The 6277-nt window shown below is 42.7% G+C and overlaps 1 long non-coding RNA gene across 1 annotated transcript; it reads right to left on the bottom strand.

Annotated features, from left to right (window-relative positions):
- Positions 1–988: 988 nt before the first annotated feature.
- LOC116976674 lies at positions 989–4985 on the bottom strand. The gene is made up of 2 exons (XR_004413018.1): positions 4974–4985; positions 989–1656 (listed from the first exon to the last, which is right to left on the bottom strand). It is a non-coding gene; the product is annotated as an uncharacterized LOC116976674 (long non-coding RNA).
- Positions 4986–6277: the final 1292 nt, after the last annotated feature.

Genomic DNA, 6277 nt, shown 5'->3' with positions numbered 1-6277 from the left:
GATGAAATAAGGAGGCATTCACCGATGCAAATTAGCTTTTGTATGAAATACTCCCGTGGTGAATAAATATTCATGATATTCCCAAGAAGGTAATTAAAAATGATTCTAACATAATGGTGGCTTTTGAGGAATGCAGCGTGCAGGTCTGGTGAAGGGATTTGCAGAAATCCTGTAGAATAATTATCATTGGCCATCAGAGAACGCACTAAAAGTATATATAAATGTATTCATTTTATCAGAACAAATTACTTGTTTCCTATGAGTAAAAGGAAAAAGGTAGATTTCTAAGATAAAAACTGAAAAGTCTGACCAAACTAACAAATTTTTGAGGAAGGATACAAAACGTCACCTATCCATGTTCTCCAGAGATGGTGCCTGACCCTCTGAGTAAATCCAGCACTTTTGGTCTTCTTTTGAAAATCAGCATCTGCAGTTTAGTTCAGTTTCGTTTAGAGATACGGCGTGGAAACAGACTCTTCGGTTCACAGTGTCCCCGCCGACCAGCGATCCTCACACACTAATAGCCCTGTCTCACGGTGCGAGTTGACCCACGAGTGACCCCGAGTGAAAGACTCGTGGTTGTGTACGAGACTCCAAGTTTATAATCAAGAGTTTAACCGAGTTCCCACGGGTATGTCTAAGTTTGCCGTTTACTTCTCATTTCTGCGATGTTCCAAGTTCATCTCCCGAGTTACCAAGTTCCTCTCCCGAGTTACTCTTGAGCCAACCGTGAATGAAGGCCTGTTTTAAGTATCAAATAGAGGAGCTGGACAGCATCTCATACAGTCAATGGAGTTCTCTCCAGTTCCCCATGGATTCACATTCACCCAGGTTGTTTCATCGTCTCTCAGGCTAAAGTGATCTTACTGCCAGCAGATCAGCTCCACACTGGGCTGTGCCATGCGTTGACTGAGAGATAGGCACAGATAGTGCACTGAGTTTTAACTGGAGACCAGACGCACACACAAAGTCATTCACATCAAGATCCTTTTTGTTTTGATGCTCGTTTATTGAGCTGATGAAACTGCAATGTTACAGTTCAATCACAATCACTGGAAGCACAGAAGACATTGTGAGCTTTCCAAACCTTGGTGTAACAAACAATGTGAAATCAAGAGGGTAATACAGAGAGAGACAGTAATAATTCCAATCAGCACAATCTAAATCAAGACAGGATCAGCCTCCACACTGGGACTGTCCCACAGTCCGTGTCTGCCCATTACCACCACCCCCGTGCCCCTGACGCTTTCTTGTCTACATGTGTGTGTCAAAGAGATGGCACCAAATGCCCTGGACACCGCTCTGTACTGCTGCACCTTTTAACTGGGATGCCCAACTGTTCCCGGTGGGATTTGAGGAAGGGCTCCAGCAGAAAGGACGAGGAGGGGAGTCAGGTTAAAGAGGGCGGACTTGTCTGTTCTGAGCAGTCACTGGGCTTCAGTCAAGGGTCAGTGTGTGGGGCAGTGCCCTGGAGTTTACATCCTGCTGAACCCTGTAGACATCCACCATGGTTCCCCGCTCCCCGTCCCTCTCTCAATGTGTGACGGAGAATGGCCGAGACTCTAGTGTACTGAGTTTGAAGCCATTACCCTGTCAGTGAGGGTGATGAGAAACTGGAAGGACAGTGAGTTATCCCTTACCCCGACGTAAACTGCCCTTTATTCTGGAATCGACACCACTACTTCTGCTGATCTGGTTAGAGAGGAAAGATCGCAAAGCAAGGTCATATTCAACAAGTGCAGTTTGAGGATATTGGGTTTTCCTCTCCACATTTTATTGGTTTTTGTAGCCAGAAAAGTCAAAACATGCAATCATTATTATCTTTAATTCTTACGTACCCTCGTGATGTAAACATTGTTAATCTCCAGTCAATGATGTTCCCTCCTTTACTGAAACAACCCTGGCTGATCATCTCTGTCATTGGGTTGGAGAACATGATCCCACAGGTGAACATCAGTTATCTCTCCGACAAACGACTGACTGGCGTCAAAACCTCCACCAACTGAGTCTTGTTCCTGACCTAGAATAAACTGACCAGACCCTTTCACAACCTGACCCTTTCCACCAACCTTCCGTACCCTGCGTCTCCCATTGACCCAGACTGTTATCTCACCCCCTTGAGACTCCCAGGTCACATAGATGTGTCTCAGTAAAGAATTCATGTCTGGGATATAAAATGTCCTAAATGCAGCCAGAGTTGTGTTTTAGATTCTTCCCAAATCAGCAGTTCGTTGTCGGAAAAGCTTGTTGCTAGGAGAGCAAACTGTAAGAGTGAGTCATTTCAGAGGCTACCCTGAAACAGACAGTAAAGGCGGTCAAACTGGTGAAGTCAGGTGCATGCAACCTGCCAAAGCTGCTGGATGTTTTGCTTGAAAATATCACTGATTTCGCATCCAATCCTGTAAAATGTGAAGAGTTAAGATTGTCATATGTCAGTTTAAAGTTGCAGCTTTACCATCTGAGATGGAGCACAAATACGCAGCAGAATTTTGGAAAGGTCATCCCGTCACCCATTCCTTCTGTCCAGAGATGCTGCCCGCCCGCTGAGTTAAAGAGTGCCCACAGTAGACTCACGAGTCACTAAGGTAAACTCACGGGCCACTATGTTCTTATAACGTGTTTAAATGTTTCAATTTTTAACTTCAGCAATACATTTTACTCGTGGAAAACTTTAAACATGTTTGAATTTTTCCAAGAGTTAACAAGTTTCACGGGTACCTGCCGCTAGCGCCACGAGTCACTAAGTTACATCCACAAGTTCTGACGTTCCCGCTACGTTAATTGTACGTGATTACCACAAGTTAAATTTGTTTTAAACTCGGGGTCACTCGTGGGTCAACTCGCACCGTGAGACAGAGGTTTAACACCATGCTTCACACACTCGAAACAATTTACAATTTTACCAAGGCAATTAAACCTACAAACATGTACGTCTTGGCAGTGTAGGAGGAAACCGGGGCTTCCAGAGAAAACTCACGCAGGTCACCGGGAGAACGTACAAACTCCATTCAGACAGCATCAGGTTCTAACCCGAGTCTCTAGCTCTCTACCGCTGCACCTTCATTCCTTGTTTCCAAATTCTGTTTTTGTTTTACAATTGACTGTGGGGGTTTTTGAGACAAGCATCTGTCGAAAATACAGTCCCTTGTTTTGGAAGAGATTGCGATACTTTGTGAATCTCCACCACTTCGTTAATGGTTGCTTTGTAGGATTGAAGAGAATTCAATGCACAAAATATTCAATGAACAAAAGCCGGATTTCTGTCTGGGCAGGTGAATTACAGCTGTCCACCAACACTTTATCATACAGGACCTACTCCCCAGAGCTTGTCATTAGCCCTGTGCATTGGGCTGTTTGAGAAGCCACTGTGGCTCATTTAGATTTAAACATGCACCTTATTAACATTCTAGTCACATTCTTTGACTTGTGAGTTCACAATTAGTAACGGAGGGGATAGATACTGAGATTTCTGCATAGATTGCTCACCTCATTTGTGCTCTCAGAATATTTTGTTAGATGGAATTAAGTCCCTTGCTCTTCAAGAGAAGCTTAATGGGATTTTAAATAGCTTTTTAATTAAATTGTGAAGAGTATAGATCAACCCTGTCACATATGATGTAAACACACGAGGTCGACCTCGATAATCTATTATTCCAAATTTAAACATTGACAAATATCATCCTCCACCAGCTACAACAGCAGCTCAGAATATCACAACCTTTTTAATCAATCTCATGTGATGTGTCTGCGTTGAATTTCCTGTCTCCACGAAAATCTGTCCTGGTTTACTGCATCCGTCATTGATTTGATCAGCCAGATGTACTAATTGCAAAGGTCATTTGTTTTTCCTATTGACTTCTTTTAAGATCTTTGCATTTAGCCTGAGTGCAGGCAGGTCAAATTTAGGTCACAGATTAAAGCAATGTTTAGTTTCTATTGTATTACATCCCCTAGAACAGTGGTTCTCAACCTTTTTTCAGTGATGTACCTCCTGTGAAATATTTTTTCAGCCAAGTACCCCCTAACCAGCGCAAAAATATAGGCCTACATATATGTAGGCCTATATTTTAAAATCTCACGTACCCCCTGGAGTGCCTTCACGTACCCCCAGGGGTACGCGTACCCCCATTTGAGAACCACTGCCCTAGAATACCAAGTCAATACTACACATGGACGTTAAATTATTCAGCTCCAAAACTTCATGATGTGATTGTACGTAACTGAACTACTTGTGGTGGTGAGACTTTGGACAAGGTGCTCAGTAGCTCAGGCAGTCAGATAAGAACACAATTACCCTGCACTAACATTGGCAAACCAAGAGGTAGCGGAGGAGTAGAAGCAGCCTGCTACTGACCCGATCTGCTTACTGTTCTTCACCGTTCTCCAACAGAGGCACTGTTAAAGGGCCTGCCCCACTTTCCCGAGTTATTCACAAATTTTCCCGATTTATTCACAAATTCTCCCGAGTTTTCCCCTTGATTCAAACTCGCAGAATGTTCGTAACGAGGCCGTAGGAGTCCGTAGATATATCGTAGCGGCTCGTAATGCCAGCCGTAGGTACTTGGAGCAGCCTCCCGACTATTTTTTTACTCGTGGATATTTTTTATCAGGCTGGAAAAAACGTCCCGACTTACCTGATGCCCCGAGTACCTACGGCTAGCATTACGAGCCGCTACGATATATCCACGGACTCCTATGCCTCCAACGGACCCGTTACGAACATTCTGCGTGTTTGAATCAAGGGGAAAACTCGGGAGAATTTGTGAAAGTGTGAAACTGTGAAAGTGGGACAGACCCTTTACTATCGCTGTGAATTTGAGCTCCCTATCTGACAGCGACCAATGTTTAATGTGCCGCGCTCCTGTGAAGGCTACTTTGCTGTCAATACCGCCTGAGTGGAATGTAATCAATCAATATTTTAGATGTAGTGATTTAAGATTTAAAATGCTTATTTTTAACTAAGTGCAATTTACAGATTGGAAGAGCTAACAGCTACAAAAAGAGGGAAATGTGTATGACCAATACTTTAGCCTAATTAGACTCAAGTGCTATCAATCAATGTTCTTGTTGGAACAGTGGCACCAAGTTGAAATTCTCCTCTTTCCCTGATGAAAGCAGTCTGAGTGTTGCATTGAAAAAAGCTGAAGTAATCTGGTGCTCTGAAGCATCTACGCAGCCAGTATATTTCCCTGGGCTTTCGACGTGATGCAGCAGGTTCACAGAAGCCCCAATCACACCTAGTGTATGGGAAAGAGCCATCCAGAAACGGACATCAACAGCATTAAGAGTGAAGACACTGAAGAAAGAAAGAATCAGCTCATCAGAAGACATTGACAAAGTTCAACAGAACAGCCAATCTTACGTGAAGAAGAAAGAAGATTAGGCCACTCATTCCCATACTGCTGATGCCATCTCCAAGCAAACTTCCTTAAAATGCAGATCTTCATCCTCATCTAGAAACATTAATATGGTAAGTTTAAAAACATTATGTTATATGTTAGTGAGGCGATTTTGAATTGCTCTATTAAGTCTTGATGAGTTGAATGTGTGTTGAAATTAGGCCACTTTTCACACCTACCATTATTTTTATATGGATGATTTCTTGTTTCAGGGGAAAATTCCCCTTTTAGTATCTAAACCAGTTCTGTGTGATCCATAGCACAATTGCTATTTGAAGGGAAAATTGGTGGAAGCACATGTTGGGATTGCAAACACAATACAACTTCCCTGACACCCACCACCACAACAACAAAGATTTGCTGTCCCTTCCAGATGGGCAGCTTCTGAGGCTGATTAGTGAGGCCTGAATGAGTTGGAGGTGTCGTGCAAGACTACGATTGATGCAAGGCTGAAATTCAACGTTGATAATACCCAATATGTCACCCGTTCCTTCTCTCCAGAGATGCTGCCTATGTTACTGAGTTGCAGGATGTTACAGGATGCGTAGAAAGGAACTGCAGATACAGTTTGCAGATGCAGACTTATCAATGTTGAGTGCTGAGTTACCCAGCATTTTGTGTCTATCTTTTTAAACAGGCATCACAAATATGTGTTCATTAACCATTCCTCCCCATCACCCTTCCTGCTTCCTAGAGGTTGGATGGATTCTCATGAAATGATGCGTTAATTATGAAAATCTTGATTAAATATATATATATTTTTTAAAGATATAACAAAATTAACACATTGTGTCCCCATGATACCACATTATTTCCTGGTTTAGATGATAAAGATTTCCAACTTTAATTACTCCTAGCTGTATTATTTTAGTATAAAG

Source organism: Amblyraja radiata, chromosome 9, assembly GCF_010909765.2.
Source record: "Amblyraja radiata isolate CabotCenter1 chromosome 9, sAmbRad1.1.pri, whole genome shotgun sequence".
Classification (NCBI taxonomy): domain Eukaryota; kingdom Metazoa; phylum Chordata; class Chondrichthyes; order Rajiformes; family Rajidae; genus Amblyraja; species Amblyraja radiata.
Note: the sequence above shows the minus strand (reverse complement) of the source record. Positions and strands in the feature narration are given on the sequence as shown.